Source organism: Ornithorhynchus anatinus, chromosome 16 (assembly GCF_004115215.2).
Source record: "Ornithorhynchus anatinus isolate Pmale09 chromosome 16, mOrnAna1.pri.v4, whole genome shotgun sequence".
NCBI lineage: Eukaryota > Metazoa > Chordata > Mammalia > Monotremata > Ornithorhynchidae > Ornithorhynchus > Ornithorhynchus anatinus.
The window spans coordinates 21,170,679-21,182,954 of NC_041743.1; the positions used below are offsets into that span (position 1 = coordinate 21,170,679).

At 51.5% G+C, this 12,276-nt stretch overlaps 1 protein-coding gene across 1 annotated transcript in view; it reads right to left on the reverse strand.

The window, feature by feature from the left end:
* LOC103165880 (endogenous retrovirus group K member 13-1 Env polyprotein-like) overlaps nt 1–12,276 on the reverse strand; it is a 649,133-nt gene that overhangs the window by 168,404 nt on the left and 468,453 nt on the right. The window lies entirely within an intron of this gene.

Genomic DNA, 12,276 nt, shown 5'->3' on the forward strand with positions numbered 1-12,276 from the left:
TTCTGGCCCCCCAGTCTTTGCCTTCAGAGCCTGGCCCTGAACCCTTCTCATTCCAGTTTGGCCCCTGAGTCTTTGCCTTCAAGGTCTGGCCCCAACCCCTTCTCGTTCCAGTTTTAGTCCCCCAGCCATTGTCTTCTAAGACTGCTGCCCCTGTCTTTGCCTTCCAGGCCTAGCCCTGAACTTTTCTCGTTCCAGTTTTGCTCCTCCAGCCTTTGCATTCCAGGCCTGGCCCCGAACTCTTCTCGTTCCACTTTTTCCCTCCCAGCATTTGCCTTCAAATCCTAGACCCGAACAATTTTATTTCCACTTTTGGCCTCCTAATCATTGCCTTCAAGGTGTGGAGCAAACCCTTCTCCTTCCCTTTTTGCCCACCAGGCTTTGCCTTCCAGGCCTGGCACTTAATCCTTCTAGTTCCAGTTTTGGCAACCAAGACTTTGCCTTGAGGCGTGGCCCCGAACCCTTCTTTTTCCAGTTTTGGGCCCCCAGCTTTTGCCTTCCAGGCCTGGCCCCACACACTTCTCTTTCAAATTTTGGACCCACAGCCTTTGTCTTCCAGGCCTGCCCCAGATCCCTTCTCGTTCCAGGCTTGGCCCCCAAACCTTTGCCTTCCAAGCCTGGCCTTGAACCCTTCTCGTTCCATTTTTGGCCCCCCAGACTTTACCTTCCAGGCATAGCCCTGAATCTTTCTCATGCCAGTTTGGGCCCCCCAGACTTTGCTTTCCAGGCCTGGCCCCGCAGGCTCTGCCTTCCAGGTCTGTCCCCGAACCCTACTCGTTCCAGTTTTGGACCCCCAGCCTTTGCTTTGCAGGACTAGCTCCCCAGGCTTTGCCTTCCAGGCCGGGCCCCCAATGGTTCTTGTTCCAGTTTTGGCCCCCCGGCGTTTCCCTTCTAAGCCTGATGCCGAAATCTTCTCTTTCCAATTTTGGCCCCCCAGCCTTTGGCTTTCAGGCCTGGTTCTGAATATTTTTCATTCCAGGTTTGCCCCCCAAGCCTTTGCTTTCTAGGTGTGGCCCGAAACATCCTCTTTCCAGTTTTGGAACTCCATCTTTGCCTTCCAGGATTGACCCTGAATCCTTCTCATTCCAAATTTTATCCTCGGCCTTTAGCCTTGCCTTCAAGGCCTGGCCACAAATCTTTCTTGATCCAGTTTTGACCCCCAGACCTTGCCTCCAAGGCCTGCACCAGATCTTTTCTCGTTGCACTTTTGGCCACCCAGCCTTTATCCACCAGGCCTGGCCCCCCCAGCCTCTTCCTTCCAGGCCTGTTCTCGAACACTTCTCGTTTCAGGTATTGCCCCCCAGCCTTTAGCTTCGAGCCCTGGCTCCGAATCCTTCTCCTTCTAGTTTTGCCTCCCAAGCCTTTACCATTGAGGCCTGTTCCCGAACGTTTCTCTTTACAGTTTTGGCCCCCCTGCCTTTGCTTTCCAGACCTGTGCCAGATCCCTTCTCGTTCCAATTTTGGCCCCCCATTCTTGGCCTTATAGGCCTGGCCCCGAGCCCTTCTCTTTCAAGTTTTGTCCCCCCAACCTTTGCTTTCCAGGCCTGGCCACCAAATCCTTCTCGTTCCAGTTTTGGCACCCCAGCCTTTTCCTTCCAGGCCTGGCCCCGAATGCCTCTCTTTCCAGTTTTAGCCCCCCAACCTTTGCCTTCCAGGCCTGGCCACCAAACCCTTCTCGTTCCAGTTTTGGCCCCCAAGCCTATGCCTTCCAAGCCTGACCCCAAACACATCTGTTTCCAGGTTTGGCACCCCCCAACATTTGCCTTCCAGGTCTGGACCCAATCCCTTCTCTTTCCAGTTTTGGCCTCCCAGTCTTTGCCTTCCTGGACTTGCCCTGAACCCTCCTCTTTCCATTTTTGCCCCCTCCAGGCTTTGCCTTCCAGGCCTGACCCAGAACCCTCCTTTTTCCAGTTTTAGCCTGCCAGCCTTTGCCTTCCAGACCTGGCCCCAAACCCTTCTCTTTCCTGATCTGTCCCCAGACTTTGCATTCAAGGCCTGGCCACAAACCCTTCTCCTTCCAGTTTTGCCCCCTACTCTTTGCCTTCCAAGCCTCTCCCCGAACCCTTCTCATTCTAGTTTTAGCCCCAAGGCCTTGGCCTTTCAGGTCTGGCCCCAAACTCTTCTCGTTCCAGTTTTGCCCCCAAAAGGCTTTGGTATCCAGGCCTGGCCCTGAACCCTTCTCTTTCCAGTTTTGGCCCCCAGCCTTTGCCTTCCAGGCCTGGACCCGAACCCTTCTCGTTCCAGGTTTGGTCCACCAGCTTCTGCCTTCCAGGCCTAGACTCAAACCCCTCATTCCAGGTTTGGTCCACCAGCTTCTGCCTTTCAGGCCTGGCTACGAACACTTCTCTTTCCTGTTCTGCCCCCCTAGCCTTTCACCCCACACATCCAATCCGTCATCTAACCCTGCCGGTCTTACCTTCAAAATATCACCAAGATCCGCCCTTTCCTCTCCATCCAAACTGCTACCGTGCCGGTACAAGCTCTCATAATATCCCAATTATTGTGTTATCCTCCTGTCTGATCTCTCTTCCTCCTGTCTCTCCCCACTCCAGTCTATTCTTCATTCCGCTGCCCGGATCATCTTCCTACAGAAATGCTCTGGGCATGTCACGCCTCTCCTCAAAAACCTCCAGTGGTTGCCTATAACCTTCCCACAAAACTACAATTCCTCAGTCTTGGCTTCAAAGCTCTCCATCACCTCCTATTCCCTCCCCTCCTATTCTATTCCTATTCCTATTCTATTCTATCCTATTCCTATTCTCCATCCCCTCCTATTTCACCTCCTTTCTCTCTTTCTACTGTCCACCCTGTACACTCTGCTCCTCCGCCGCTCACCTCCTCTCAGTCCCCAGTTCACGCCTGTCCCGCCGTCGATCCCTAGTCCACATCCTACCACTGTTGTGGAATGCCCTCCCTCCTCACATCCACCAAACTAACTCCCTTCCTCTCTTCAAAGACCTACTGAGAGCTCACCTCCTCCAGGAGGCCTTCCCAGACTGAGCCCCCCTTTCCCTCTGATCCTCCTCCCCTCCCCATTCCCCCCTCTCCCACCCTCTGCTCTTTCCCCTTCCCCTCCCTTCAGTACTGTGCATGTTTGTATATATTATTTATTACCCTATTTATTTTGTTAATTATGTTGATATCTCTATGATTCTATTAATCTTGATGAAGTTTTGTATTGTTCTGTTTTGCTTTGCTGTCTGTCTCCCCCGTTTGGACTGTGAGCCCTTTATTGGGCAGGGATTGTCTCTATCTGTTGCGTAATTGTACATTCCAAGTGCTTAGTACATTGCTCTGCACATAGTAAGCGCTCAATAAATACTATTGAATGAATTAATTAAATCTCAAACTCTACCAGAGTAAGAATTGCCCAAACCCTAAACAGAACCACAACCCTAAATTTAACCTGACCTATCTCTAACAATAGCAATAACCCTAACTCTAACCCTAAAGCACTAAATCCTGGCTCGGGCTGGCCTTAACCAGAACTTTCAACCTCACCCTAAAACTTACCTTGCGCATCAACCTGATCCTAACCCTAGCCCTAGACCTACCCCTGACCTTAACCCTAATCTTGGCTCCCAGAAATGGGTCTGTGGCCCTGTGACCATGGAACGCTTTAGCCACAAATATGTCTTTCAAACAGTAACTCTTCCAGGGCAAAAAATTACCCTAACTTTGCCCTTGGGCCTAAACGTAACACCAACTACACCTAACCCCTAAACCTAGAATTCATCCCAACTTTAAACCTAACCGTAACACTAACTGAATCTAACCTTTATCCTAATCCTAAAACTAAATCCAAATCCTCAGGGTTGCCTGTCTGGGGGCCTGTGGAGGGAGGCCCAAGATTGGTGCTCAACCTGTAATTTTGGTCAGGACGACAAAGTGTCCTGATGCTAATCCTGGCACTAAACCTAATCCCAACTCTACCCCTACCCTTACCCTTACCCCTACCCCAAAACAAAACCTTCACCCTAATCCTAAATCTAAAAATAACACTAAACCTAACCTAACTCTAGACCTGAGGTTAACCACAACCCTAGCACTAGCCCTAATGCTATCATTAACCCTAGGGTTAACCCGAACCCTAATGCTAAGCCTAACCCTAATCCTAAACTTTACCTTGAATTTAGCCCTGGGCCTAGCCCGAGTCTTAGCCCTCACCCTAACTTTAACCTTCACCCTCACCCAAACTCTAACCCTAACCCAACTTGCCCTAACCCTAACCTTAACACAAACCATAAAGGTAAAATTAATCCTCAGCGTGAGTCTAATCGTAACCCTAAGCACTAACCCTAAATGGAACCCTAGCCCCAACCCTAACCATAGCATTAGCCCTAAACTTGGCCCTATTCCTAACTGTATCCTCAACCATAAGCTTCATCCTAACCTTAACCCTACCCTTCAGGACAAGCCCTAAACCTTTAGCCTAACCAAAACCCAAACCCTAAAACAGCCTACCCAGAAACCTAACCCCATCCCTAATCCTATTCCAAGGCCTAGCCCTAATCTTAACTCTAAAATTACCACTAGGCCTAGTAGTAAATCTAATGGTAACCCTCTCCCAACCCTAACTCTAGTTCCAAACTTAACCCTAACCCTAAACATAGCGCTAGTGTGAACCCTAACCCTTATCCTAACCCTAATCCTACTCTTAGACCTAGCCCTAACCCTAGATTGGTCCTAGACCTAATATTAATCATACCCCTAACACAAATCCTAACCATTACCCTAAACCTAGCTATAACCCTAATCCTAACTCTAGCCCTAGACATATTCCTAGCTCTTATGAATAACCCTAATTCTAGCCCCAACCCTAATCCCAAACTAATCTTAACCCTAGCCCTAGAGTCAACACTAATCATAACACTAAACCTCAACCTAACCCAAAAACTAAACCCTACCCCGAAACCTAGCCCTAGCCTGATTCCTGACACTAACCCTAACACAAACACAAACCCTATACCTCACTTTAGCCAAGCCTTAGGCCTAGCCTAAACAGTCACCATACCCTAGCCCTATCCTTACCCTTCAGTTGACAACTAACCATAACATCAACGCTGGACTCTCACCATAACCTAAACTCCAAGCCTAACCCTATCTCTACACCGAATCTTAGCCTTAGGTTTAGCTGTAAACCTAATCATAACCCTAGTGTTAGGCTCAGCCTCAAGTCTAAAACTAATCATAACACCAACCCAATCCCTAACACGAACCCTAAATTAACCCCACTCTAAATCCAAAAATAAACCTATCCCTGAATCCTTGCTGCTTAGGTCTAACCCGCTCCTAGCACTAACATGAACCCAAACCTAAACCCAATCCTAAACATCCTAAATCCTAAATATCCAATCTTAAACAACCCCAACCCAAACCCTGAGCCTAAACCTAACCCTAATTCTAGCTCTAACATTATCCTTAATCCTAATTGTAACTCTCACCATACCCCTAGCCCTAAGCCTAGCCTTAAGCCTCCCATTAACCCTAATCCTATCTATTCATCATCATAAGAATAATGATTAAAAAACTGTGGCACTTGTTAAGCTCCTACTCCGGGCCAAGCAATGTTCGAAGCTCTGGAATAGATACAAGGGCATCAGGTTGGACACTGTCATTATCTCACTTAGGGATCACTGTCTTGATCCCCATATTACAGATGAGGTAATTGAGACATGGAGAAGTTGAGTTATCCAAAGTCACAGAGTGGACATGTGGCAAGATATCTCTAACAAGAACCCTACCCCTATACTGAGCCTTAACCCTTTACACTAAACTTAACCCTAAACCTAACTCTTCCCTTCAAATTAGCCCTATCCCTTCTGCTAACCCTAAACCACACCCGAAATTTAGCTCCAACCTGTCGTAACCCCAATCGTAACCCTGATACTAGCTCTAGGAATAACCCCTAACTCTAAGCCTTAACCCAAAACCTAGTTGCCACACTGACTGTAACCTTAGACATAGGCCTAGGCTTTGCCCAAACTCAAACCCTAAACTTAACCCTAATCAGCTCCAATCCTAGCCATAAATCGACCAATGACCTTAAACTTAACCATAACCCTAATTCTAACCTTAATTAGACCTGACTTTGACCTTAGCCCTAGCCATCCATTTAGCCCTAACATTAAAGCTAATATTTAGACTAACAACAAACCCTAATTACCAAATCTAGCCCTAAACTTAAACCTAAATTTTGCCATAGACCTAAACAAAACCCTAATGCTATCCATAATGCTTGTCGTGACCGTAGCCATAACCCAAACCTAACCCCAACCCCAACCCTATTCCTATCCCTATCCCTAGCCCTAACCATAATCCTAGCCCTAACTCCCTGAGTTCCCGAAGCGCATCTGGGGATGCCTGAGGGTGGGTTTATATAGCTACTGCTTAGCAAATGTTATCATTATTACTATTATGAAAAATGAATGTAATCCTAGTCCTAACCCTAATCCTAGCCCTTACCCTAAATCCAACTTTACCCCTCACCTTAAACCTATCCCCAACTCTAATCAGCATCCTGATGCTAAATTCCACGGGGTTACAGAAGCCTGTCTGGAGACTGTGTGAGTGGCCTCTTCCAGCCCTGAAATGCTTTTCACATAGCAACTCTCTCAAGGGCAACAAACTGTGCTAAACCAAACACTAGACATAACACTTACCTTAGCCCTAACACTATACACTAAACCTAAACCCTAACCTTACCATAATCCTAAACCTACCTCTTCCCTTGGCCTTAACCCAATCCATAACCCTAATCTATTCCTAAACCTATTTCTAACCTGAACCCAAACCCTAAACCCTGGTCCTTAACCCTAACTGTATCACTAATACTAACCCTACACCTCACCATAACCTTAACATATACTCTTAGCCTATCCCTAGGCCTAGCCCCAGCCCTAACCCTAACCCCCAAACCTGTACCTAACAATAACTTTTGGCCTAGCCCTACCCTTAACCCAAACCTTGACCCAAGTGTTAATAAAAAAACTAATCCTAAACTTAAAAATAAACTGTTTCGAACCCTAACCCTCACCCTAAGGTTACAGTTAATGCAACTTAGGTTAAGAAACCGAGGCATAAACTTCACCCTAACTCCCCAACATGTGGCGGTGCTTCTGACCCTGATGTGTAAGATAAGTGGTCTTTCCCTATCGAGGGGTTTCAGGGCTCCATATTGTTGCATGGCTTGGATGATCTTCTGCAGGGCTACCTCGTGCATCTCTCTGAATTCCCACTGGGCACCTTTCTTGAGCAGGGAGAATGAAGGCTGGGCCTAAATCACGAATACTGGGGGCTGGTGCCTCCAAAATCCCAACATTCCTAGGGCTGACCGGAGGTCGTTCTTACAGGCAGGGCTTGGTACTGTTGCTAGGGTGGTCATATTGGTTTCTGGTACTACTCTTGGCCCCTTTCTCATGATAGGCCAAGGAACTATGTTAGGCCACTACTTGGATCTTCCTTGGGGATATGTCCAGGTGTTCCAAGTGTTTGATGATTGCTTTCAGGGCTGTTGCCATTGGTTCCTGTTCATGTTCCCCAGCCAGGATACAGTACACAGTGTACTGGAGGATGGTAACCCCAGCTGACAGTGGACAAAATCTGGCTCTTGGGCCAGTGCCTCGTGCATGATGTACTTGGATCCCTGGGGCAAGTACATAAAGATCCATTCATTCAATAGTATTTATTGAGCGCTTACTATGTGCAGAGCACTGTACTAAGCACTTGGGATGAACAAGTCGGCAACAGAGACAGTCCCTGCCATTTGACGGGCTTACAGGCTAATCAAGGGAGATGGACAGACAAGAACAATGGCAATAAATAGAGTCAAGGGGAAGAATATCTCGTAAAAACAATGGCAACTAAATAGAATCAAGGCGATGTACAATTCATTAACACAATAAATAGGGTAATGGAAATATATACAGTTGAGCGGACGAGTACAGTGCTGTGGGGATGGGAAGGGAGAGGTGGAGGAGCAGAGGGAAAAGGGGAAAAAGAGGGTTTAGCTGCGGAGAGGTAAAGGGGGGTGGCAGAGGGAGTAGAGGGAGAAGAGGAGCTCAGTCTGGGAAGGCCTCTTGGAGGAGGTGAGTTTTAAGTAGGGTTTTGAAGAGGGGAAGAGAATCAGTTTGGCGGAGGTGAGGAGGGAGGGCGTTCCAGGACCGCGGGAGGACGTGGCCCAGGGGTCGACGGCGGGATAGGCGAGACCGAGGGACAGTGAGGAGGTGGGCGGCAGAGGAGCAGAGCGTGCGGGGTGGGTGGTAGAAAGAGAGAAGGGAGGAGAGGTAGGAAGGGGCAAGGTGATGTAGAGCCTTGAAGCCTAGAGTGAGGAGTTTTTGTTTGGAGCAGAGGCTGATAGGCAACCACTGGAGTTGTTTAAGAAGGGGAGTGACATGCCCAGATCGTTTCTGCAGGAAGATGAGCCGGGCAGTGGAGTGAAGAATAGACCGGAGCGGGGCGAGAGAGAAGGAAGGGAGGTCAGAGAGAAGGCTGACACAGTAGTCTAGCCGGGATATAACGAGAGCCCGTAGCAGTAAGGTAGCCGTTTGGGTGGAGAGGAAAGGGCGGATCTTGGCGATATTGTAGAGGTGAAACCGGCAGGTCTTGGTAACGGATAGGATGTGTGGGGTGAACGAGAGAGACGAGTCAAGGATGACACCGAGACTGCGGGCCTGAGAGACGAGAAGGATGGTCGTGCCAGCCACGGTAATAGAGAAGTCTGGGAGAGGACCGGGTTTGGGAGGGAAGATGAGGCTCTCAGTCTTGCTCATGTTGAGTTTTAGGTGGCAGGCCGACATCCAGGTGGAGGCGTCCCGGAGGCAGGAGGAGATGCGAGCCGGAAGCGAGGGGGAGAGGACAGAGGTGGAGATGTAGATCTGTGTGTCATCTGCGTAGAGATGGTAGTCAAAGCCGTGAGAGCGAATGAGTTCACCGAGGGAGTGAGTGTAAATGGAGAACAGAAGAGGGCCAAGAACTGACCCTTGAGGAACTCCAACAGTTAAAGGATGGGAGGGGGAGGAGGCTCCAGCGAAGGAGACCGAGAATGACCGGCCAGAGAGGTAAGAGGAGAACCAGGAGAGGACGGAGTCCGTGAAGCCAAGGTGAGATAAGGTATGGAGGAGGAGGGGATGGTCGACAGTGTCAAAGGCAGCAGAGAGGTCAAGGAGGATTAGAATGGAGTAGGAGCCATTGAATTTGGCAAGAAGGAGGTCATGGGTGACCTTAGAGAGAGCAGTCTTGGTAGAGTGGAGGGGACGGAAGCCAGATAAGAGGGGGTCTAGGAGAGAATGGGAGTTAAGGATTTCTAAGCATCGATTGTAGACGACTCGTTCTAGGATTTTGGAAAGGAAGGGTAGTATGGAGATAGGGTGATAACTGGAGGGGGAAGTGGGGTCAAGAGCGGGTTTTTTTAGGATGGGGGAGACGTGGGCATGTTTGAAGGCAGAGGGGAAGGAGCCATTGGAGATTGAGTGGTTAAAAATAGAAGTTAAGCAAGGGAGGAGGGCAGGGGCGATGTTTTTAATAAGGTGAGAGGGAATGGGGTCCGAGGCGCAGGTGGGGGGGGTGGCACTTTTGAGGAGGGAGGAGATCTCCTCTGAGGATACTGCAGGGAGGGATGGGTTGGTGGAGAGGGAGGGGAGAGGCGTTGGTAGGGGAGAGCGTTGGTGCGGGGGAGGGGAGAGGCGGAGGGGTGACTTTGGGGAGCTCAGACCTGATTGTGTTGATTTTCGTGAGGAAATAGGTGGCCAGATCATTGGGGGTGAGAGATGGGGGAGGGGGAGGAACAGGGGTCCTAAGGAGAGAGTTAAAGGTCCGGAACAATCGGCGGGGGTGACGGGCATGGGTGTCGATGGGGGAGGAGAAGACGTTTTGCCTGGCGGAGGAGAGGGCAGAGTTAAGGCAGGAAAGGATAAATTTGAAGTGTGTGAGGTCGGCTTGGTGCTTGGACTTTCGCCAGCAGCGCTCAGCAGCTCGAGCATAGGAGCGTAGGAGGCGGACAGAGGAGGTGATCCAGGGCTGTGGGTTAGTGGAGCGAGAGCGGCGGAGGGAAAGGGGGGCGAGAGAGTCGAGATGAGTAGAGAGGGTGGAGTTGAGAGCGGAGACCTGATCGTCGAGAGTGGGAAGAGAGGGCAGGGCGGCAAGGTGAGGAGAGATGCTATTGGAAAGACGGATGGGATCGAGAGAGCAGAGGTCTCTGTGGGGCAGTAGCAAAGATTTGCAGGGGGAGGGAGTGTGAGAGATGAGGCAGGTGAGAAGGTTATGGTCAGAGAGAGGGATTTCAGAGTCGGTGAGGGAGGAGATAGTGCAGCGGTAGGAGATGACGAGATCGATGGTGTGACCGAGTCGGTGAGTGCCGACCTCCTCCTCCACCATACCGCGGCCAGAGTCGAGGAGGGATAGCATGCGGGCGGCAGAGGAGTCGTCGGGTACATCCATATGGATGTTGAAGTCTCCGAGGATCAGAGTGGGCAGAGAGAAGGAGAGAAGGAAGGTGAGAAAGGGGTCAAGGTGGTTGAAGAAGTCGGAGGTGGGACCGGGAGGGCGGTAGATGACGGCGACAAGTAACTGGAGTGGGTGGTAGAGGCGAATGATATGGGCTTCGAAGGAGGGGAAGGAGAGGGAGGGGGGAGGAGGGATAGCGCGGAAGCGGCAACGGGGTGAGAGGAGGAAGCCGACGCCTCCTCCCTTACCGATGAGTCTGGGGGAGTGGGAGAAGGAGAGGCCTCCGCCGGAGAGAGCGGTGGCGGAGACCGTGTCTTCGGGAGAGAGCCACGTTTCTGAAAGGGCGAGGAGGAGAGAGTGGGAGAGGGAAAGGTCATGGACGAAAGGTAGCTTACCTGTAATAGAGCGGGGGTTCCAGAGGCCACACTTGAAAGTAGCTGTGGGTGCAAGGGGGGGAGGGAGGGGAGGGTTTGGATGGGAAGGAGGTGGCGGGGCCCTGGACGGGGAGAGGGGGGTGAGGGGTAGGGGGGTGAGGGGTAGCGGTGGGACAAGAGGACTGGGATGGGGCGTGGGTGGGGAAGAGAGAAGGGGGGAGGGAGAGAGGAGGGGGTTTGGTGGGGGGAAGAGTGGGGGAGGGGGAAGAGGGGTAGCGCTGGTAAAGTGGGGTTCTAGGGCGGGGGAGGGGAGGGGGGGGAGAAGACAGAGGAGAGAGCGGGAAAGAGCTGAGTGAGAGAGGGGAAGGGGAAGGGGAAGGGGAGGATAGGAAGGGGCGGGAGGGGGGAGGGGGAGAGGAGGGACATGGCGAGGCCAGATAGGTGGGTGGCAACACTGACAACAATAAACAGTAATAAACGAAATCTGTAATATAGCAACATGATACAGTATGATACAATACAGTAGTGCTAATATAGCAACATGATACAGTATGATACAATATAGTAGTGTTAATAAGCGGGCGATGACCAGGGTCGGGGGTAGGCTCGATTAAGGGACGACCTGATCAAACTCAAAGTCTGACAACAATAAACAGTAACAAGCGAAATCGCTAATATAGCAACATGGTACAGTAAGGCACACTACAATAGTGTTAATAAGCAGGCGATGACCAGGGTCGGGGGACGAGCCGACCCTACCCAATCAGACTCAAAGTCAAGCGGCCAGTGGCCGAGAGAGTCCCAGAGCTCATGACCAAATGTCCCTGTGGCGGCGGGGGGGCCTTGAGGTTGTCCGGGGTGGGTGGCGGCCGTAGGCGGCGGCTAAGGTAAGGTAACATGGTGAGAACAATGACGTCGTCGCCCAGGGCGGGGGCGGGGGAGATGAATCCCCTCAAGGGGGAAGAGGGAGTGAGGCCTTCCCAAAATGGCCGCCTCAGGCAGAGTGGGGGCCAAAATGGCCGCCTCGGGCAGAGTGGGGGAGCGGTTGGGGAGCACAATGTCTCCGGGCCCGAGCAGGGGGACACAATGTCCTTGGGGCCGAGCAGGGGAGCACAATGTCCCCAGGATCGAGAAGGGGAGCGCAATGTCCCCAGGCCCGAGCGGGGGGTGGGTGGAATGGGAGCTGGTGGCTGGGGGTCTGTGGGGGCGAAGATCCTTAGTGTCGGAGTTCCCGAGCGGGGGTGCGGAGGTCCAGGTTGCGAAAGGCTGAGGCGGGCGTGGGTCCGGGCGGTCCGAGGCTCAGCTCCCTGGAGGAGGCGGAGGAGGCGCAGATGAGTCGGCAAGCGGCAGGCGAAGGGGGGTCTTGTCGGGAATCGGGGCCGGGCGGGCCGAGGCTGCGCCTCAGGGGAGCAGAGATCCCGAGCCCACGAGGTACTGGCTCCAAGGATCCGGGCGATGACAA